At 44.5% G+C, this 24,282-nt stretch overlaps 1 protein-coding gene across 17 annotated transcripts in view; it reads right to left on the bottom strand.

The window, feature by feature from the left end:
- The window catches only part of LOC120896627 (voltage-dependent calcium channel type A subunit alpha-1), an 81,060-nt gene that overhangs the window by 49,047 nt on the left and 7,731 nt on the right, over positions 1-24,282 (bottom strand). For all 17 annotated transcript variants that reach the window (XM_040300967.1, XM_040300902.1, XM_040300949.1 and 14 more), the window contains exon 2: positions 2,581-2,660. The gene's annotated coding sequence lies outside the window, so the exon portion shown is untranslated. The remainder of the gene's footprint in view (positions 1-2,580; positions 2,661-24,282) is intronic.

The raw sequence follows: 24,282 nt of genomic DNA, 5'->3' as shown, positions 1-24,282 counted from the left end.
TGAAAGCAGTAACAGCTGTTTTACCTTTCTCTTTAACAATGCTTTTATAATAATAATTCATACAAAGGCATCAGTTTTGTGTCGAATGGAGCATTAGGAGAGATTTAAAAAAAACGCCTGAATGTAGGCTTTTTGTGATCGTGAACTTCCCTTTTTATTTCCTAACAATAAAAAAAAATATACAGCTACATGATTTCTTATTGTTGTTAATATTGTTTTTCGAATTTTTAGATTCGTCTAACAATGTATTGATACTTTCTCGCATATTTTTGTATCGTTCTCATGATTTATTGGCATTTATTGGCAACACATTGTGGGAAACACACAATAATTAAAATTTATTATTATTATTAAATTTACGTATAGAAAAAAATAAAATACCCAGCAATGTTGATAATATTGAATAACTGTGGACTGTTAACTCGAATATCAACAAATTAAAGCATTACATACTACTAAAGCAAAACAACTTTTTGTGTTGTTAATGACAAATGTTTATGAATTATGTTTCTGTTTTCACTGTGCTGACATGTTGCAGTACTCTAAACAGTGGTTCAATGAACATTCAAAGAAAAAATTAAAGCGTTTCATGTAAAAAATAGTCGCGAGCGGCAACAGCACCGTTCAGAGCGAACGGGAATCCTGCTCGTAGGACCTTTGCTATTTGTCGAGAACGAACGGAAAAGCGTTTCCAAAAAAAAAACGGTTCGTTAAAAAACGTTCCTATCAGTTGCATGCATAAAAGTGCCAACAAATAATTAAAAAAGCACCACACGAACATACTCATCAAGCTTTACATGCAAACACAATGCTTCAAAATTCTCCGCTAACCATTTTAATAAATCACTAGCAGCAGGCGACTTCGTCAACGCTTCAATCACAGCGCCTCGTTCGGTCCCTCGCATCCGCGCCACATTCGCCCCACACAAGCTTGCTCTTATCTCTAAATCCAAACCCCTAACAGGCACTTCAAACACCCTACACCACCAGCGAAGGTCGAGAGGGCTATTACGCTGTCTTAACCATAATACAATAACAGCGAAAGAAAAGAAAAGAGAAAAAAACTGTTAATCCTTTTCCAGGAAACTGGGCGAATTTGGCGAAAACATCAACACTCTTTATACCTTTTCCCGTCAAGCAAAGGAGAAGTTGCGTTGCGCTGCCAAAGCACGATGGCTGGGCAGCCGCTTCATGCATTCGATGCTTTTAAATTCGCACAACACGCTCCCGCACCACAAGCGCGGCAGTAGTCAAGCATGGTTTTTGTTGTTGTAAAGTACTTCGATAAGCATCAAAAGAATTCTCCTTCCATTACGGGACAATATTGGAACAGACTCACAAACACACACACACACATAACTCGTCATGGTTGAAACTTCTTACTCTATTCCGGTGCTGGTGCTGCACTGGTACGTTATGAATGGTACCGGTACGAGTGGTACGATGTTTTCCCATCGCTGGCAACAGTCTCAATGTGCGCCATACGGCATTTTCCCCGAACTAATATTCCATTCGCAGCCTGGGTGTGCAGCCCTTGTGTCAGCGTGACGGTGAATGACAGGTGTTTACGGGTAAGCAGCACGGGCTGTCGTTTATTTCTGCCACTCTCTCCCTCTTGTCCCACTCTCGAAGGATGAAATGCGCTTTTGCATCCGTCGAGTCTCCACCGAGACTCGCCTTGGGAAATGCACCGATGCGATGGAAATGTTGTGTACGCTCGGGCGTAAGTTCTCGAACTTGCCGCTGCACCGCCGACCGAAGCATACAATGTCGCACATGCATTCTTGGAATGCAATTGCGCAACTTGCATGCGAAGAAAGGGAGAGAGAAAACTTTCCCATCATCATCAACAGCGTCCCGTAATAAGCTGCGTCCTGGGGGCTGTATGGGTATCAAATGTACAGCCATCAACGCCACGCGGCGAATAGGAAAAAAAAAACATGCAAAATACTTTCTGCCACGGCACCAAATATCAATTAAAAGCGAGGGATTGAAGTTTTTCTCCTCTTATTGCGAAGCCTTCCTTCCCTGCAGCGATGCTGACTGTCGCGAGAAAACAGTCATTCCCTGTTTGATGTTATCGCAGGGCATAAAGCATCACCCTTTTCATCTCACCCATTTCAGGCACTCATTTTAGTGTGTGCTTGGCCCTTGGTGCGGTACGTTGTTATGTTTCATCTCCCTCTCTCTCTCTCCACTTTGTCCACATTTCCACACTTTCCCATCAGTGTCATTCCTTCTTTAATCTACTCCATGTATAATTTAACAAGCACACGGTCAGCGAACCAAGCCGAAAAAACACTAACTGCCACAGCCACACACACGCGCGGCACCCTTTTGGACGCGGATACAGTTTCCCCAAAGCTGTAGAAATTCAATTGTCTACGGCCAGGGGAGTTAAAATAAACGAGCTCTGGGACGGGCACAAAGTGTGGCAAACCGCTGACAGGACAGGTTCGAGGCTCACCTTAAGGGGGCGAGGAAAGCCTCTTTTAATGCACGGTAAAGAGAGGGGGCAGAAGAGAAACAACCTGAAAAGGGGAAGCAAGAAAACCGGACCGAAGCCGGCGCTGTACTCACCTTTACCTAGTGCCGTGCGTGCTTCGTAAGTTGCTCAAACAGTGTCAACTGATCCCCTGGTAGTCGAACATAATTTCAGTCTGAAAAGGAAAAACGTCACGTAACAGAGATTAATGGGCAGGAATACATTTTGGTTCTATTCGTTTTGTAAAGGAAACGGCAACGGATTCACGGCGAAACGGGACGATGAGATACGGCGCTCTCTCTCCGGCAGGCACGTTCCTTAGGAACAGCTTTGCCCCATTATAATAGTGGAGCGTTTTATGTTGACGAACGGTGGAACGTTCTTTCGTAGAATCATATTCAACCAACAAGAAAAATGCACCGCACAGAATCATATTTTACTACACCTTCAAAGTTCACCGTACATTTCTGCTTTATTTTTACCAGACGTTCGCGTAATGTCTCATTACCAGACGTTATTTTGTTATTTTTACCAGACGTTCGCTGGGAAGGTAAAACGCTCGCTTCCGTTGCTACCTCGCGTTTTTTTCCCCGATTGTGTCCTTTAATTGTATCGCACAGAACAAACGCAACAACAACAAAAACACAACAACTTTGCTAAAACTCTACCCAGATGGAAAACAACGCACCGCACAGACAGAAAATGGGAAATGGAAAAGCAGACACAACAAAAGGCTTCATTTTTGCATCTGTTCTTATCGCTTTATCAGCACGTCTGGACGAATTTATTCTAGCTTTCTTTTTTAACATCATGTTGAGCTGTTTGAGGAAACTGTTTGAGAAAATTAAAATCTCATTTAAATGATAATTTTCCTGTTTAGAAATAACACTGGATTTAAAACATTTTTGTTTACTGAAACCCATTTGATGATTTGTATTAAACTTTTAAATGAGTTTAAAAACTCTCTTTATAATGTAGTGCAGCTATTATTGCATAGATGGCGCCACAGATACAAGTATGCTCGCCGTAAACTAAGGGCGCTTTGTTCCCGTTTTTATATGCCGGTCAATAATTAAAGGTGCTTTGAGGCATGTAATCAAACTTGTAATTGTAACTTTTCAAAAACAAACCATTTTTCCCCGTACGGCTGATGAGCAAAGTATTGCAAACGTGTATTACACTGTGCGATGAAAAACACCTCGAGCGAAATGCCAATTTCAATTTTAAAGTTGCAGCTTTATTGCTCTTGCAATTGCCTGTGTCTGCTGAACTGCTCTTTCCAATTGCAAACAATTATGGTTCCTGCCTTTCTTCCACCATCCGGCACCCATTTCCAGTTCTAGCTACGTATACACACTCAATCTACCCGTATACTTGAGCGGTGCTGCTCCCTCCGCGCATGATACAACTGTAGCACGATCGAGCATCCTTTACTGCAGCACTGTGTGCGTGCGTAGCTACATGTTGTACCGTTTTTCGGAAACCCCCATAACAACGGGCATACGCATCCCGCAACCATACCGGGACGATGCAGATGCACAGGAAAGCCAAGGTAGCTAAACACGTCGGTGTCATATATCGATGGTTGCTGTTGCCCGACTGCACCGTGGCTCGCAAGCTAGCCTCTCCAGAGCATTGCGAGCACAGGCTAGGGGCCGGTGTGGTTGCCAGGGTGATACCGACCCGCGCCAACTACGTGTTGCAGGTTGCAATTACAGCACACTAGGATGCACACGAAGGACGAGGAGGGTGTTCAGGGCAGGGATTATCCAGGTTACAGGACTTTTGCACAGCTCAATCCCTTGGAGATAAATTAACCGGCCAGAGGATGGATGGATGGTGCACGAAAAGGGTGGCAAAGAACTTTATTACGGTGTAATTGAAATGTTATAGACGAAACGCCAAACTCAAACCACCTCCCCTTGTTGGTAGCAAACTGCACCCAACCCAACGCCCCTCACGTCCCAGTGTAATCAGTTGCACCAAACCGGTGTCGGTGTAATTCAAAATTGTGCACCGAAGCGCACTGTGTTGGTTGCGGGTAAAGGGGTTTAAGCTTTGCAGTCCTGTTGCAGTGTACGGTGTGGTTGCGCATTTGTTTATGCGTTACCTAAGGGAGGGCAGAAAGGTTTGAGCGACCGCAAATGAAAATCTGTGCTAATTTGTCGATTGTAATTATGCCCGCCACATTTCAGGCGGAAGTGAATGTATGCAAAGCGCTGTGGCTGTGAAATGGTTGGAAAAAGCATCCATGGGTTTAAGCTTTTAAATTGAGCGTTCTGTGGAAAACAGTCATGAAATAAATAATTTTAAAGTGTTTTTGGATCATTTTTAATCAATCACACAAATGGTAGAATACATTTTTTTTCTTCTTATCAAAAGACGTCCGACACTACGGCTGGTCTATATGGTTCGTTGGCTTCATTTTTTTGCACAAAATTCTGCCCGAAGCAAAGAAAACCGAAAACCCCGTTTCGCAAGCATTCACCGTTCGCAAATTCAATTAGGCAAGAATTAAAAGCACCGGCTCCCATTCCCCGGAGCACACTTTATCTTGCCGTGCACGAAATCGATTGACCACTTCCGTCTATTTCTTTTGCCGTTTTCGTCCCAAACATTTATTCCCTTTTTGGTGTTTTTGTTTTGCTTTCAGGAAGAAGAAAGGGTTCGTTTTCATCCCTTCTTTCGAGCGCTCTTGCAATTCTTCAGTATTCTTCAGTACCAGAGACGCAACACAAAGTGATACACAGTCAACGCAATGGCATTCCAAAGTCGACCACGCGCCACAAACCCCGCTGGGGTGGAAGAATCCGTCCCGACATAAGGTTCATCTTCGCACGTTCGCCATCTGCCATACACAAGGGGTTGAGATTGATTGAGGGAAGAAGGGAGACGGGATGAATCTTCCTTACAGTGCCCTGCCTTCCGGGCACGTTTGTCTATCCCGGAAGGTCCCGGTAGGAAAATGTTGCCCCTAAGCTGGGCGATTAATTTCCGTACAGCGTGTAGTAAATAAAATGTCACATAAAACAAAGGGCAAAGAGTAAAGCGTGCTGCAGGCAAAGTGGAGCAGGGTTGAGAAACACGTTAAAGTATGGTAGCTTTTTTGGGAAAATCTTGAATTTGTGTTCCAATGATAAGTAAGGAAAAACACGTTTAGATTCAAAATAAAATGTTTCTCAAGAAAGAATAAGAAAATAACATTGTTAAACGGCATAGCACCGTCCAGCTATCTAAAACACATATTTCAAAGCATTCATGTTGATTGAAGTCTCTCTCTCTCTCTTTCTCTCTCTCTCTCTCTCTCTCTCTCTCTGCAAAATTATAAAATTTGTTTCTTGAAAGTTCTCAAGCAAAATATTTCGACACTGTGGCTCTTGCTATCTTTAACACATAATTTACAACTCTCCCTGTACGGGAAGCATCCCACAAACCACAGGTGATGGTGGTTTTTACAACGCCCCCACACGCACAAAGTTTTACAATCACCAAATAAATAATTCCAGCCGACAGACAACCGCTTCACCACTTTCGATTTTTGAACCGAACGAGCGCGCACGTCTGAAGCTTGCTAACTGGGAAAGGCAACGAGCTTCACACGACATATGTTTCGAGCGGGCGGGAGATCCCTGGTCTCCGTTTCCGCTTTCGTTTGGTCGTCCCCTTTAAAACCGTTGCGGCAACCAAGTAATGGTGAGTAATGACATAAATTACTGTTTACCGCATGCAAACAACATTATTATTATTTTCCTCGCCGGATTGATTTAAACATGTCATCATGAAACGATTGATGACGTTCGGTGTCGTTACTAGCGTGGGACACACAAACACACAGGCGCGCGCGGCGCTTTCTCGCCATTTTCTCTTGGATGTCAATATACATCCGGGCACCGGAAGATGACACCGGACCGGCCTGGGAGCGTGTAATATATATTCAACCCGATCCCGAACGGTGTCGGAACGTGTGCGCCGCAACGTGTTCGTCGTTAGCGAGATGTTGACGTGAAATGACAGAATCAATTCCCGCTCACTTCATTTGCTGATGCTGATGGCCACGCCATTGTTTAACTTGCCGAAGAACCGATAAAACGAAGATAAATTGCGATACCTTTCCTAGCGCCTTACCTTTGAGAACGGTAACGCATTCCGTTCCGGAGCTTATTTTGAACCCTGCCTGTCCACAAATTCGTCCCGTCCAGGCGCGCGCGAAACAAACGCGACCGAAATCCTAAAGCCTTCAGGAACTTCCAACAAATCACAAAAGATCACAATACACACAGCCCGAAGACGCACGGAACGACGGCGATAAATTATGCCAATCTAAGCATTCTCCACTGCCCAGTGTCTGTCGGCCTCTGTCCCCAAGCAAACGAAAGCATACGAGCAACAATCTAACAGCATATCCGGTTGGTCTTTGCAAAGCGAAGGAAATAGTTTTCCCTCTCCACTCGGAAGGATACGCACGTCACTCGTCCGCCAACCCACCCGTGAAAGATTTTAATTAGTGTGCGTGTGTAGCGTACACTATCCGTGTGTCTGAAAGGGACAATATCTTAAGACGATTCCCCACTCAATTAGGATCCGTTCCGTCTTGGTGTTGAAATCCATCCCAAAACTACGAGAGTCGCTTCTTTTTGAAGCGCCGGAACGGTAGGACGTGTTTATGGGGAAGGAGAGATAAGTCATTCCGGTTGGATGGACCGATGCATGCAAAGCGAGCGTTTGGCACCGTTCGTCCCCTTTTAAGAGACTTTTGAGACTTGTTCGGGTGTGTGTTGAAATGAAGGAGGGACAGTTGTGGCATCAAGTGTTAATAGCATTTAGCAAAAGTTTGGACTTGTTGTCAGCTAACACGCCACACCACCAGGGTTTGGGGGTTGTGTGGCTAAAACCGGAACTAATTACCGAACCCTGACAGATCGAAGCGGATGCCCGACGCTGGAGTTAGGATTTAATTTAGATTTTTCTGTTCTTTTTTCGCTTGTAAAAAACTACCATCACATCCGTTACGAGGTTTGGGACGATGTCCATGGTGGATAGTAGTCTAATGAGATGCCAGTTAGTTGAGGGCGAGCTGGTGAGTAAGCTTTTAGTGGGAACTACTCATGCGATTGAAAAATGGGATTGCGACTCATTGCGATGCAAGACAGTACCACGAATCGGTGGTCCACATCCATTACAGTTCACATAAAAGCAACGGGTAATTATGTTAACTTCACCGATTCCTAGTACCAACTCCCCCCGTGTCAGTGTGTCAGCTCCATCGTAAGAAGCAGCTCCATTCAGCAGCCGAAGTGGCTAAGTGCATTCCATGTATTACCATAATCCGATGATCCGTCCATCCATCTGGGGCACGGGTCTGCCCATCCAACACGTTGGCTTAACATTTCAAGAAAAGAAAATAATCAAAAATGGACCCACAATACGGCACGCTGATGGCCATTGCATTGCAAAATGCTTGCTCAGTAACACTTGTACCGGTGGTATTGTGACCGTTTCTGACAGCGAGTTTCTAGAATTGAGTGACGGTTTGCCAATTCCAGGTATCCAATATGTGTGGACGTAAAATTGAAATGCAGTCACGTCACGTTCGGGAAGCCACCGGAGAGTCGATACAGCATTGGAGAGACACACGGCGGATACAAAGCAAATGCAGGCACAGCTAGTGTGTGAGGAGGGATTAATGTTTTCAGATTGGCAATGTGTATGCTTCACGGACCGTCCGGGTAGAACACGAAGCACCCTTCTATACTTTGGGGCATTCGTTTTGGGTTCCTCTGTCTGTCGAGGTGGTGAAATGATTGAATGAAATGGCTTTCAGCCTGTAACTGGTTAGAGCTCTGCACTGTTATACTGTTATATTCTCTCCTGCCCTGCATTTGCAACCGGCAGAAGCTTTAGCAGGTGTTAAACACAGATAGTGTGGGCTTCCACTGCGAAAAGGATTAAACGGATCGATTCGCAAACTCCAATCGGCAAAAGAAGCGAACCGGTTACTCCGGTCCTCTTCGGTTTTGCAACTTTACCATACACGATAAAGTGACTAAATCCTTTACAACGAAGCTTACTTTTGCTGCTGAAAATGGTTCTGGTCAAGCAACGGCACACTGACCCTGCCCGCCCGTTCACCTTTGGTGGCTCCCGTGCGAAACTCTACACTTCCGTACGATACAAAGAAATCGGATTGTTGACTTGGCCGCACTGAAAAGAGGGTTTAATTAGTGTAACTTTTGCATTAGCATGCTAACCACCGTCGAGTTATACGGGAATTCAACTGCACGAGAAGGGAAGGCAAAAACAGCAACAAAGTCAGCCCCAGAACATGCCACTTGCATTGGCAAGTTTTCAATTAGCTTTAGTAAGCGCAAAGCTGTTTAATGTGCTCTCTTTAGCTCGCTCTCTGCACGCTACACACCCGGATGCGGTTTGATGCTGCTGCAACTGGGCAAACATTGAACTTTCTTCTTTTTCATCCCCGCTTTCGAAGCCAATGAAACAATTCAATTGGAAGTGAAACAAAATACTCTCACGACACATTAGCATGGTGGCGTAGCGTTAGTTTGGCTCTTTTGGGTTCACTTGTTTTGCCTTACTTTGTCCTGCCACAGTTCCATTTTGCTACGAGCACAAACAAATGCAGCAATTTATTCCGTCAATGTTGGCACAAATACCTTGCCACAAAACGGCAAAGTACTTCAAGTACCATACGCTCTGCTGCTTACCCGCACGAGCGAGATTCACGACGGATGGGTCGGGACCGAGCGAGTGGAAACTTTTCATATTAAACTTATTCAATTTCGGCTATCAAAATCTCTCCGGCAATCACCGATCTGTGTGATTCCGCAAATCGGGCCCGGCAAGCCGCAGAACTCAGGAGAAGTCTGGAGCACTCCGGAACTCAAAAGGGGTTGTTTCGCATTGGCTCTCCGTGCGCCGTACGCAATAAGTCGAGCCAGAAGTCTCGTGCCGTATGGTTTGAAATACTTTTATCCGGTCGTTTTCCTTTCATTTTTTAACCCGCGCCGCTAGTTGTGATGTTTACCGTTTGTGTTTGTAGTGAAAATCAATAAAAGAGATTCTCCTACCCCAACCAAGGCATTTCGATAGCAGAGCTGTTTTCGTGTTACATAAAATGAATTCATTAAAAGAAACACACAACACGTCTCGTTCGATCCATTCCACCTAGTAGCTGTTCCGATTACATTTTATTTTCGTACACACTGTAATCACCGTTCCCTTTTTTCCCATCTGCGCACCAATGCTGTGTGCTGTCAAACAGTGAACGGTTTCTTCTTTCCTGGCTTCCCGCCACTTACCAGCGGTTGCCATGGCACTGATAAAATTAAACACGCTACCCAAACACGTTTAATTAAAGGCCCTCCGTTCGCGCGCCAAATGTTTGTCATTCGAGACATCGAGGCTTTCGACGCGGGAAAACGAGGGCAGAGTGCAGCGTTCATAGATCAAATGATTTCCAAATGCTAGCCGATCCTTTGAGTGTGTGGCTCTGTGTGTGTGTGTGATACTAAAAAAAATAACATTTTCACACCTTCTCCTACCACCATTTACATCGCACTAAAACGAATTCCTGCTAAATTTGCCTATAACGGTCTTGCATGTCCAGCGAGGCAAAATAAATTGAGGCAGCATCTACTGCCAAGCGATCATGGTGTGTGTGTGCGCAATTTGTTACACAAAACAGATGCCCGCTGAGTGATGGCTTGATGAGCTCAGCATGTTTTTCTTCCCGCCCCGGCGAAGCTGATGTATTTTCTTTTGCCAAAGCGACACAAGGGACGGCTTACAGCCGACTAAAAATACACCTACACGGTCGATCAAATTTGCACAGCGCCATCAGTAGAGAGAGAGAGCTTTAAGATGTCGAACATGTCCAGTCCCGGCTCGGCAGTGCATGAAATATTTAGTGCCGAGCAGATTTAGTGGACCGAAACAAAGGAAGAAGCATAGTAAAAGTATGAACGTTGTGTACGCTTAAGTAGCATAAGCTGATGATTTTCCCACCAGAGGGAGCTACTAGCGGGAGCTACTGAGGAGAGAAATATAGTAACAATTTGACAGATGTCAATTGGATTTTATGTTTTCGACAGATTATTTAAGTATTTTTTGTTGTCAATTGAATGAATAATAAAAAAAAATACAATAATCTAATCTGATACTCTGTAAAAGTGTCTCACTTTTTTAGATGTTGTATTTTACACTGATGTATTTTAGAATCTTTTCTACGTATTTTTACGTATGAAAAACTATTAACACAAATTCAACAAAATCACATTATAAGGGGTAAAGTCAGCAAACACTCCATAATAATTTATTTGTCTAATGTCTACGTGATATTCATGCGAATAGGGCCATGGTTCATAAACAGTCTTTCCGTAGGCTTCATTTTAGGGACGTTAATTATTCATCCTTGAAATATTAATCGTACGCTTTATTCTCGATAAAACAAATTTTGTAAGGCTTCATTTCAATAAAAGCCTATCTACTTTTATTGTTCTGTCTTGTAAATCTCAATTCATTTGAAAGCGCTTCTCCACATGGATACCCATTTACCTGCAAATTGTTATCCATCATTTATCAACACCCCCATCCGCAGCTGCGAAGCGACCGACCACAATGGCAGTGGCAAAAATCGAGTAGCACATAAGTGAACGAATAAATCAAAGCTTCTTAATTTTCAGCACCCAGATGCCAACACAACAGTGCTCACCAACCGTGCTCGCTCGTTTGTTGCCGTGTAGCAGCAGTGTTGAAGTCCTCCGCCAAACTTCACACCGTACACAATTTTCTGTCGAGCCCCATCACAGGTACAAAGGGAGAAAAAGGGGAGAGCTAGTGCTGCGGAGGAGTTCTCCAAAGCACGGGAATAAAAAATTGGGGCGCCATTTTGTCGCCCCACTGTGCTGGAGTTGGCCAGGGGAATGTTGAGCCCGGCTGATGCTCTCCATCTCCAACTTCTTCGTTCACAACCAAACAGCTCGCACCACACAGGCAGCTGGCAGGAGAGTTCAGGAACGCGAACAGGTGGTTCATTTGCCACCCACTGAGCTGGAAAAGTGCTGCGGATTATGATGACAAATAAATATTATATGGAACCTTCGACAACCTCAACGGCACGGAACGGACCCCGTAGCAAAGGAGGGGAGTGGTTGGTGGAGGGCTTGGAGTGGAAATCGGGTTTCATCGGGGTATCGGCGTTTTGTCGCCATTAGCCTTCGTTATCGCTTTCAAAAAATGATTCCCCGTTCGTACGCTTTCTCGCCCACTTCAGACTGTGCCTTGCCTTCGCCCCTTCGGCAGCACCAAAATACCCCTTTGGCGATACTTAAATAGGATAGGATAACAAGGAAATGATAAAAACAGCAACAGAGACGAGGGGCTTTGGATTGGAGGTGGATGGACTACAAAAAATGTACATTCGCCCCATCATAAAGCCATCCTCTCCTGTCATATTGACGGGCTAAATGTGATTTTCGTGTTTCGTCACCCCGTCAGCGGCCACAGCCCGCCTAACGCCCTCCTCGCTCGATGAAACCTTAAATCAATTCCAGCACCACTGTGCGCTGTGGATCAGTGTGGCAGTGGATTTGTCGGAGGAGATTGGTACCCCCCCCTCCCCCCCACCCCTGACGGCAATGATCTTTTGATAAATTAACCTCACCGGGCGCTCACCGGGGATGACATCCTTTTTCTGACGAATCATCATCAGCCACCCGCCCGTCGTCGTGGTCGTCGTCGATGGCAGACCGCGCGATAACACGCCAACGGTGCAGTTGAAAGTTGAGGTGAAAACTTTTTAATAGCAATCTCGCTTCGAAAGTTTTCTTAATTTGTTGACTTTATCGAGCGGTGGAGGGAGCGGATGCATGAGCGGTTGCGCTGTTTGTTTGGGTGGATTTTACGCCCACTGCTTTCCTACGCCCTGAGAAGGCAGCGGAATGAAAAGCTTCGCAGAAAGGTTTATTAAAAATATTGATTTTTCATTTGCCTGTGACTTTCCCCCCGCCTTTTCTCGGCACTCTAATCGTGCTGTTGCCATTGCGCTGAGCACATTTGCAACTGTCGCTGCTGCAACTTTCGATTGCATAGCGACGGGCGACTTGGACAGATGGGACCGATCTAGTGGGGGGTGGGGCAAAAATGATGATAACGATAACGATGGTTTAATTACGTGACCACCGAGGTGAGAGCGTTGGGTGAGTGTTGCCGTGCAGTTTCGCCACCCAGACACTTTGCCTCGCTGCACCTGTGGGTATGTTGTATGTGTGTGTGTGCGCGCTTATAACACGAGAGGTCAGGTCAATTACTGTGGAGCTAATTGTTTCCTTCAGTGTGGAGCGATTATTACATTTTGCTCCACAAATACGCAATTCAGTGGTTTTATCGTTTTAACTGCTTCGTTTTGTCTTTGCAACATTGAAAAAAAAACCACTGCAAATTAACTCATTTCAAACAGTAGAACATATCTACATAAAAAAACGACACATTAACCTTATTTGCAACACTCCCGCCGGGTTGCGACTAATTGTTTACGCTCAATGCCACGCGCAATATCACTTAACCCATCGCTTATCGTTCGTCCTCTGCGGGGTTCACCGCTCACCGGTGAAATGTTAATCGAGATTGCTCGTGACAGTTACACATATTTTATTTCGTCCCCATTCACCCCCAGGTGGAGGCGGAAAGTAAAATGAAGAGAAACGAAACGAATGTCGCTGTGTCATAACGCTGCCCGGACGATTAAATCACTGCCCCTGGTGCCGTCTCGGGGTTTCGCTGTGATAAAGCATGCCAAATGATGGTAACGTTTGACATTTAAGCGAAGATTTACTGTAAAGTATACGCATGCACTAGTACAGACACACACCTGCAGCCGTTTGGTTGAGCATGCTAATTTAAAGGTGCACTCACTGCGGTGCATTATGCAAATGCGTTTTTAGCTATCAGATGGCGTTGTTTGCCTATAAGGAATATGCGATACAGTAAGCTAAACATTACAGTGGTTTCCCAAGTTTGACAGATATTGGCACTGTGTGTACCGAATCGGCACATGCAGTGTGAAAAGCAAATTAAATTGTTTTTTTGGTGAATGTTTTAAATTAGTAAATTGAAAAAGAGTTTGATGATTTTCGAATGATGTTAAAAAATTCAAATCAAAATTCAAAAATTCAGTTTAAATTACAACATTTGACACCTTTATCAATTTGACGGAACTGTTACGCGCGATCAAAAAACTGCATCCCGTATCGTGGGACAGTCTATGGTCGTCGTATAAGCCTGTTGCAGCATCTACAACATATTGACATTATTAGACAAAGTAGCGAAAAAAGGTCCGGTATCGCATTGGCGACGACCCTGAGCGACTTGAGGTTCCAAAGGAAGCTGAAAATGAAGACAGAGATAGCGTAGTGGCTACATTGCTGCGTTAGCTTGGCCGGGAGCTCGTTAGCTGCAATCAATGACGGCAAAACTCAGTTCGACCATTCCGATATAACCGAATTTCGACCGAATTTCGATATAACATCCTAGTACGCGACCTGGTCCAACAGCCCCCAGCTGCGTCCCAACATTTCTAGGCCTGGAATTTTCTGGAGCAACAAAACCTCTACTCCAACCATTTTGTCGCGAAAACTATCCTCTTCAGTTAACTGTTAAAAATCGAGAAATATCTTCAAAACATGCCTTCGTCCACCAAGGTGAAAATTCCGGAAAACAGACGATAGGCAGCTCGTATGGTCGTAGATTTATTTTTGCAAGAAAGCTTAAATAACCTTGCAAAGGATGTCCATGGAAAGAAATTGTCTATCTTAGTTTTTCTTTCTATATCCAGCTTAAAAAAGCCCATTTTTTATGCAAACGTTCAACAAAATTGATGAAAATCTTCTATATTGATATGCTGTAAATATTCGAGTAACGTTCATATTTTCAGAACGCATGAACCGAAAAGCTCGGGAGCAGACTATAAACATCGACTGGTAAATTAATTACAATGCAGTTCATTTCACATGCCGCAACCGCTTCATTGATCTTGATAAAATGGATTAATAATTTATTCATGTATCATACAAATGTGTTCATAATTAATACCCATGTCCAACTCCATTGAATTTATTCAAATCAAAATCCATAATCAATCAGGTTATGATTTCCACAACGACCAACACACTAAAACGCAGCAAATGTAACTGGGTGAGGATTATATTCAAATGAAACGACATTGCTCAAAATATAACATAAAATGTACGCTTTTCACTGTGTCGGTAGCTTTCCCCGCGTGAAAAATGTGTGCAAAACTGGTGTACAGCTTGTGCACACTTTCTACATCGGGCGAATTTGCAGCAGTTCCCGTTTGATGCTCCACCATTTCAATAATAAATGCAAAACGCAAAATAGGAAATTTAAAAATACCCTTCCATTAATAATGATGATTGAAAAAGCAGCCATGCCAGCCCGGGCGATAAGCCCGCCTGCAATGATAAACGAACGAAAAACAACAATGCTGCATCCAGCCATCCGCGCGTTCGCCGCGTAATTGCCAAGCCAAGCAAACCCCGTGCACACCGCACTTGGAATGGTGCGAAGCAGCATGGAAATCAAAATAATAGAAAAGTAATTCAATTATCGATGGCGGGTGATGGCGTTCCGGACTACTATTCAAACACACACACACGCGCGTGCATGTGCGCGCCTGGACTTGCATCAAACAAATCTGTTGGCCATCGGGGTCGATTTTTCACGCTCGCTCACGCAATCGCCCCGGTACACACGCGCGTACGATTGAGCGCGACGGTGAAATTAAGCGTTCGCTCGCTTCCGTTCAGAGCAGTACAGCGGGTAGTACTGGGTGCATCACGATGCTTTTACCTTTGCATGCCGCAAAACAGCAGGCGCCTCAACCGCAGCACAGCGGCATAGTGTGGCGCGTGCTTCTTCGCTAAGGGCACGGGAGACAATATTAAATTGAATTTCCAACTTATTTAATAGCATCAATTTGGCTGGATCGTGGGCCGATGCCGCTCTAGATGCAGGGCTCTATTTTTCGCTCCTGTTTTTTTGCTTTATTTTTCTTCATACCCATACATCCCATGTTCAAACCGCGAATTCATCAAACGCCCCACACGCTTGGAGCACAATCGCGGCGAACCTTTGGCATGCTATTTTCTGCTCAATTTCCATCCATAAATCAATTGTGAACGCGTGGTGCAGCGTCACTATTAGCAGCGGGTTTTGGTAAAGATAGGGTAAACTATTTTTCTTTGGTGGCTTTTGGTTTGCCCTGCGCAAAATAATGCGCACAACTAGAGTGCTGTAGCCACATGAAGGAGCCCACAGGATGTGCAACGTTCCATTTAAAGGCAGATAATTATTAGCTTCCACTAATATTTAAACATAGCTCTCGTTTAATAATAATTATTCTTCCCCTTCCAAGGTCGGTTTGGCTTGCCTGCAACAGTTTGCACAACCATAAACTTACGCACAATTAAAGGAACGCTTCTCTCCCCCGGAGTTAAGCCCATGTCCAATTTGATTGCCGTCATTAGGAATTAACAACTTCCAATGATTAACACTCATTATGCTTGCACCACTTGACGCCACTCATCACACTGGGCGGGAAGGCAAACGGGCTGGGCAAATCCTCCACCATGCAAACCATAACATTCAGCTAAAAACAGTCAACCGTTTGCCTTAAATTGGGTTCACTTCATCATTATCACGACCGACCAACCGGCCGGCCGGCCGGGTCGACCTTCCTGCTCGCTGCGCTGCGAGCTTGTGAGGATTAAAAAGCGGATAAACTTTTCTCATTTCATAAACACGACGACACCGATGTGTCCGGCCGTACCAACCTCCTTCCCCGGTTTGGACCTTCCTGTCCCACTGGGTGCGTGGGTGTGTGTGTGTGTTTTTACTCGCCACCCGTGGTGGACCCTCCACCGAACGGGTACAAACGATGCCGCCGCCTCTCCGCCTTGGGATTTGCTTAATTACAATTTTATTACATTTTCCGTTTCCATTTATTTGCTCTCCACTCGACTGACCTCGTGCAGTAGCACACACCGAAGCTGACAAACACCAACAGCTCCAATTGCACCAATGCAACCAGCAGGCTAACGAACCTGCACAGTGTGCAACACTGGTGCAAGCCGTTTAATTAGTTGCGTTTTGCTAAAACAAGCAGAAAGAATATAATTATGGTTTTAATAATCATTTAAAGCCACTTTAATTAAAGTGTTTGGCGATTTACGTCGAAACTGATGCTTGCTTGCCTCCAGGCACCGAATGTGTAAGCTGAGAACGTTGTGTTCCTTAACATTCCAACTCTCCACCCACTTTTCCTCGAGATGTTTATGTTCCATTGGGTTTCCCTCTGTACCGAAGCCGATACGCAGCCAAGCGTCACACTTCTGTCACTTGACGTGTAAAACCACTTGCGTCAAACGACGTAAAGCACCATCGCTATGGTTACAATATGCGTGTGTGTGTGTGCGATCGCAAAGCTCTCGATTTGTAGTGAACGGTGTCACCTAATCCTTCGCCTGCCACCGTAAACGCGCGTCATGTTCGCACCCGCACGTTCGGGAAATAAACAGCGTAATCCTCTTGTCGGCAAGGGAAAACAATTCAACATTCTCCCACTCTCCCCAGCTGTGCGTTCGAGCACTCTTGGACATGCTCAATTTGAAGTGTGTTTGAAGTTTAGAAGACACACTACCCCACCCGTCACAGTAGTACGGCATTGTGTTCGATTTAATATTAAGGACAAATGAAGCACCCCACTGTGAAACATAATTCTAGGGCTAATAAATACTAATCACAGTGCACCCGCTTCACGGCACCCCCCCTGGGCGCACTGACGCTGACGCATTCCACTTTTCCGTAAGTGAAATGAATGTGCCTCTAATTGGTGGAATTATGCAGCACCGAGGGCAGCCACTACCATCACCCACCAACAAGCTTTCAGGCAAGCACGCTATGCCACTATGCCTCATATCTTCATTCATTGAAATTCCGCGCACGATAATATCCCTCTCTCCCAGGCAAGGAAAGAAGGAAAGTAGTGGGAGGAGAAAGCAAATGGAGAGAGAAAAAAAATCCGCAACCGAAACGAAGTCACCGAACGCAAGCGAATGAAAATTAGACCAACGGACTTTGGGTATGGTACCATGAAGGGGATGATAGGATGGGTTTTGCATTCCCTTAAAACTCCCCTCCCGTACGCCCGCAGGGTACCATGGGAGCTAATTAATAATGGAGCAAAGCCATGAACCTTTGCCCGCATCCTGTAAAGTTTACACTCACAAAACTACCGTCGTCAGCATCGTACGCTGCGCGTCAAGATGATTTTTTTATTCTTTCTTCTTTTGCTCATCCCATCCTTCCAATGTCGACTTTATGATGTGCTGGATGAGCTTGCTTGGTGGCAGTTTCTTGTACCTTCATGGGTACAGTGTTCGGAAAAGATTGGAAAGACAAACACGCAGCATTTCTGAGCGGAGTTTTCCAATTACATTGGCTAGGCGGTCAAACGAAGTACGACATGATCAGATGCCATGGTTAAATTTTTGGCGTGCATAAACTTTAATAGAGTTGTTTGATTTATTTCCCCATCACTCCTTGACTTCTTGGTGAACTCGTTTGACTTCGTAGTGTAGTGAACTTATCAGAATTTATCACTGCTTAGATTAATTTTCTTTTCGCCAGCAACCGAATTTAAGTGTCTAAACAAAGCTAATGAAGTCATACCGGTTGCCTAGATACAGGCGGAGCAAAAATGTTAAAAAGGAAACCATTGAATTAGCATTACCGTGAATTTATTCTGAATATTCAAAGTGTGAGAAAGGCACCTAAATATGAGCTATTTCAAATGCAATCCTAATAAGTAGTGTAATGCGATGATCTCGAGTACCGTCGCGGTAGGTCAGTGTTTCGCTGACATGTACCGATGTAGAATCATACTTTGTTCGAAGCGGACTTTTCAACACTTGATCGTCCAGGCGATCATAGAAACCCAGAAGGGTTGTTTCACCTGACAGAAACTTGCCACGGTTGGAATTGGTTTTATTTATACTTGAATGAAGTAAGGGTTTTCATTTTTAGTTACGTTTGTCTTGTGTTGCCATATGGTATGATCTGATTTACTGAATGTGTTCTAATGAATGTGTTACAATGTGTATTACATTATGTTCTGTATAGCAGATATGCTACAGTAGTTTCAATTGCAATCGTCATCGACAGGCTTGGGATAGTTCTAATTCGTAATTTGTATTATTTTTGCGTCGAATCGACTAATTTTCCAATACTAAACATGATTTAAATGTGTCTCATTGTTGTAATTGATACCCTGAGGGAAAGCGAATCATTTGCAGTATTAATTCACACCAGCTGAATTGTAAACTGAAAGCGCCTAAATGTTTGCAACTCGCATTGCAATTTGTCCCTTCCATTTCTTTATTTAAATTCGCTTCCGTCTATGTGTAATTTCAAAGAGTGCAATTTTGTTCAATTCATTATTCAATGCTTTGATTTAAGGATTGATTTCCGCTGCACCACTTAATATTTTATTATTTCGCGTCACAATCGAAATCCTTTTTCCAAAAGCTTTAAAGTCATTACTCAATGTGTGTCACCCTGAGAAGCTAATAAAAGCTACTTGATCATGCTCGGCAACATTGTAGTCCATCAATCAAATTTCCCGCAAACCACTATTCAACCCCCCCCCCCCCCACGAGTAGTACGTACGAACTACTGCACTGCCGTGTGCATTATCAATTCACGAGCCAACCCCGTGTCAACCAGCGCGAAACATTAATTTACCAAATATATTTCCCATATCATCATCCCGGTGCCCGGCAAGTACGTTCTCGCGATTCAGTACTCCTTAACATATTCAAACCGCTCAACACCAATCGATTCTGGCGGCAGCAGCAGCAGCAGCAGTAGCTCACATCAGCCAAAACATTCGGCAAACGTCAGCAGAACAGCAAATTTCGTGTCAGCATGCTGACTAGACACGGTGCAAAACATGACACCAGCAATAGCCGGTGGCATTCTCATCATCATCATCATCCGCAGCAGCAGCACCATCAGTGCCATCATATACTCTCGGTACGCTTGTCGCATGTCAACAAACGCTGGTTGGCACCTCCTTCTAACACCCAAAATGGAAACACCCCTCGGAGCGGTGAACATGGTTGCTTCGCGTAGAGAGTAGTGCCACTACCAACCATTCGCCATTCGCTTTCCGCAAGCCCCTCCGTGTTCCCGTTCCGATGATGCACGCGTTCGACTTTGTACGGTTAAGTACCCGCGCGCTCGCTCGGCAAACTACCGGCGAGAGAATGGATGATTTTCTTTCTTTTTCGGTGCTACTGCTGCTACCATTAGTTATACGAACTGGACTACCGAACAGATCGTGGACATCGCATGATGCTGACGAGCACTGACGCCGACCGTCACGACTGGGCTGCTGGGCTTTGTGCCCAGCCAAGCGCGCCACGGTTTACAGTTGAAGTTGTCACTACGGTGACAGGGATTTCGCGTGCCCGTAGCCTGTCAGATGCTAGTGCCAGCTTTGTGACCGAAAACATCCGCATCGTTACCGTCCTCGCTGCGCTTCCCTCACTGCCTTTCTAAAGGTGTACGTACCGCACTAAATACACCCTCCGAAGGCAGACACATGCAAATGGACTTTCATTCGATTTGCCGCCAGCGACCGTCCTGCACCCAACGGTTCACAGCGGGAAACAAACATCCTCCCCGAGCAAATGCTCCTTGTCCTACAAAATATGTGTAAAGTTGCTTCCTTTCATGTTTACGCCTGTATTCATCCGGAAATGCTTGCACTAAAGACTCTGACCTTCGCCACCGTTAAGCGCACCATTATCCGCTCCACAAAATCAACATGATTCGGGGCGGATTACGAAGCTGCCGAGATAGGGAGAGCGATTTTCGTGGCCATCGGTTTGAATGGTACCATTTAAGGAGATTATTTGTGTTCCATTGTGAACGGGCAGTCAGTGCTTTATCGGCTGCTCTGGTGGTTGTGGGACTGTTCGCAGCGCCGTTGCATTAATTTTTCATTCCATCCAGCTGGACCATGCTGACTTGTTAAGCTGCTGATACAAAAAAAAAATGCTCTCTATGCCGACCGTTTCCCCCCAGCCCATGGCACAAATGGTAGGAGTTTCCAACTGTACTGACAGGCGCCCCCACGTGAAAGCAATATGCAAACACAATATTGCTGGAATAAATTAAACCTCATTATCAGTCACGAAGCTCACCCCTCCAACCCCGAATGCCGACTGGTCAAACATTGGCTCGAAAGTCAGCTCTGTGCGAAAGTTTTCCGCAATCGATTACTGACGAACGTAATCGGCTACGGTGAAGCTTATGTTTCAATGAATTTCGATCCAGTCTTTCCAACGCGCATTTGAAAACGTTTCGGTGGAAGAGTTATTAGAATTTTACCAAATCTCATTATGCATTCGCCGTTTGGGGAGGGCATTGGGTGGGCAAAAGTTTCAAGCCGTACCGTAACGGGTGCTCCGTTTTATGGTAATAGCATTAAACTTTGCACAATGCTACAGAGTAATTCTTTTGTAGGCTTTTTTCCCCGAGCCAGCACGCCACTCTCTGTCGATTGTGAATGAAATGGTGGTTTGCATGTTTCCGCACCAAGCGGTTGAAAAGTTGTTTTGTACAGCCGTATAAATTACGCGGCGAAACTGAAAGCCACCACGAAATTCTGCGTGCTGAGCAAAAGGCTTCCGCGCACACAGGACAGGTGTTTGCGTTGCCTACGTACGCACTGTTGTTAACCACTTGTGACAACACAATACATCCTTTCGTGACTGTGTATTGTAATTGTATGTATTGGCCCTTCTTGTAGCCATCCCACCAGTAACGAAGCACTTCAACTCCGACAGCCGACATCGATGACTACTTCCACTTCACTTGTAGCGTTGTAGCGATAATATAAAACACTCACACTCACTCTCCAGTATACGCACTCACCTAGCCCAGTTCCAGGTGCCGAACGCCGATAAAAGGAGGGATAAATTGATTCTAATTTCAGACACATACACTCTCTGACACACACACACAATGTCAGCTGTATCGAGGTGCCGTGGGTTTCCGCACACCTCCGTGTAACCATCGGTCGCACATTCCCGGACACCCGGAACAGCCGAGGAAAATTTACGACGGTAATTTATGTCTCCGGTGCTTCCTTTTTTCCTTGTGTTACATTTTGAGGCAGCTCTGTCGCCTGCCGCCGACGAACGGACGGATGCTGCCCCCGGGAGGTTCACCTTTTACGCTTCCGTGCGAGCGGAAACTAATTGCGACCACTTCGGCATTGCCTAATGTAACGCATCTTCGATCGTTTGGGCCGCCGTCGTGTGGCAAGGTTTCCAAAACAGGTCGGATGTTAAAGGGCAAAAAGGGAGGTTAGCGAGCGAGTGAGCAACTGAACTTGTTGCTGAAAGTACGATCAGCAACACCCTGAGGTTGCGGGAGACGCTGCTACGTTGGGTACCGGTCGGGGCTGCTCGGCGTTTGGAACGAGGCTAATGAAAAATGCTGTCAATTAATGGTCACTTATCATGGTGCACATATAATCATTCGAGCGAAATCTTAAGCCATCTATTTGCTGCCGTTGTGAAGGGAGCGTCCGTTGTTGTTAGCTTTAAAAGCGGGATTAACTCTGCTTTCGCTGTTCGAAGATTTCATATGCTAAAACGCCTAAAGGTATGCACAGTTATGGTATTTTCGTATATCTGCGATCTGTTTATGTAAAGCTCTCACGTATTGTATGCCTTTTAGTACCATTTGTACAAATTTATTGACGGTTATAGGAAATTCAAATAATAATAGCTAGCTGTAATAAGACGGATTTCAACTAAATGAAGGACTAGTTATGCTCCCGTGGGTAACTATAAGCAGCTACTTGGATGCAGGTCGAATTAGAGTTGATAAGCGTTGATAAAAAATATGTGAAGAAAATAGTATTTAAATACAAATTAAATCAAAACGCTTAAAGAAAGTATTTCACATGCCATTTTGATTCCAATTTCAAGTAATTTTACAAAAAAAAATTAATTATAACAAGTTGAGTGCTATTGAAATTTATTAACGTGATAAGTCAAAAGCAAAATTAGTTAACATTTTGCTACCTTTTCTTTGTAACAATAATTATACTTCTTTACGCTCCGAACTCGTCCGCTATAGTTTCCTGCATAACATAACCTTTACTGCAACATTTCTCCAAACATCCCCAATACGTGCTAATCAATGTTTGTGCACATTACTTCACCGCTGGGAGCAACATTGATTACCAGTCGCTCTCCTATCCAAGCTGGTTGTCGATAGCTCGGAGACTCGATACATCCAAATCCCACAGCAAAGCAGCAATTTTGTGTTCGAAAAAAAAACACACACACACACACTCACACCAATCACTTCCACCGCGTCGTGAACGAAACGAACAGAATCGGAAACGGAAGCTCCGCCAGCGAGGTACCTACCGCCCATTTCTTGCGCTGAAATCCAAATTTTCTTCATCATTCAAGCCACATTCCTTTGTACAAACAGAGATCGCATTCCTAGTGACGTGCCAGTACCGGAAAACGGTCGGTGGAAGCGAACGGTCGGAATCGGTACGCCCGACAATACGATCTAGTTAGCTATACGATGGCGGCGCCCTTTTGTGTTCATTTGCCCGCGTGCGTGCGCTATAATAAGCTTGCAATTTTCCCCACATTAGGAGACTGCTCAGTTCTCTGTGTTTGAAAGTGTGTATGTGTGTGTGTGTGCTTACATATATTGTCCATTATTCACAAAAATGTAAACCACTTACGGTGCCTTCTAGGAAAAATTGCCAAACATTTGCTGCAGCCTGCTGGCGGTATTTATTGTGCCGAACCGAATAAAACATTTGCGTCAACCAAATCAAACGTACCACTGCATGAAAAGGAATTTCGAACCTCGCTGTTGAGTGGAGAGGAATTGCAAAGTGACTGAAAACAAAACATCACAACCACAACAAAAAGGCACATCCCGTCGTCCACTGCGACAACAACATCGTGACAAGCAAACAAATCCATCTGATTAAACGTCACCCGGGAACGATGCCGAAGGCGAACGATACGGTGGGTACGAGAACGAGAAATTTAATCCCCCACATTGAATTTAGTGCTTTGATGGTGAAATCGATGCACTGAGTGTTTTTTTCAATGAACTGAATAGAGCAAACTCTCGGCGGTTTCTTCGTCCATGTTTTGACTCGATTGAATTGCCCTGAAAGGGACGGTAACAAAACACACACTGCAAACCAAAAATTAAGTAATTAAATACATAGCAACATCCTGGCAGCATGTCAGCATGCGCTCTTGATTTGCTGATGTTTTTTCATTCACTTTTTTGTTGAGAAGAAAGGGAAGGAGAGATTTTTTTTTTATTATAATCTTGTCAATCATGTTTTGCTGTGGTTGAAACCCAATTTATCTGGTCGTTTGTCTAAAAAGTTAATTTTGATGTGGTATTGCATACCTTTCAGGGAGTTTTTTTTCGATCAGATTTAATAAATTGCTTACTTGGCAATGTGTGTTGATGTACAAGCTTTTTGTTTTTTTGTTTTTGGTTGTGAATATTTATCAAAATAATAGTTAAATTATATTTAGTGTAACATAATTCCTTCTACTGCGCCAAAGTTTTTCTTTCCCTTGTGAGATTCAGCTCCGAAGCAACTGAAAGTTTTCGCTTTACAGTGCCTTTACAGT

Source organism: Anopheles arabiensis, chromosome 2 (genome assembly GCF_016920715.1).
Source record: "Anopheles arabiensis isolate DONGOLA chromosome 2, AaraD3, whole genome shotgun sequence".
NCBI classification, from domain to species: Eukaryota; Metazoa; Arthropoda; class Insecta; order Diptera; family Culicidae; genus Anopheles; species Anopheles arabiensis.
The sequence above is the reverse complement of the archived record's forward strand: the minus strand, read 5'-3'. Positions and strand labels throughout refer to the sequence as shown.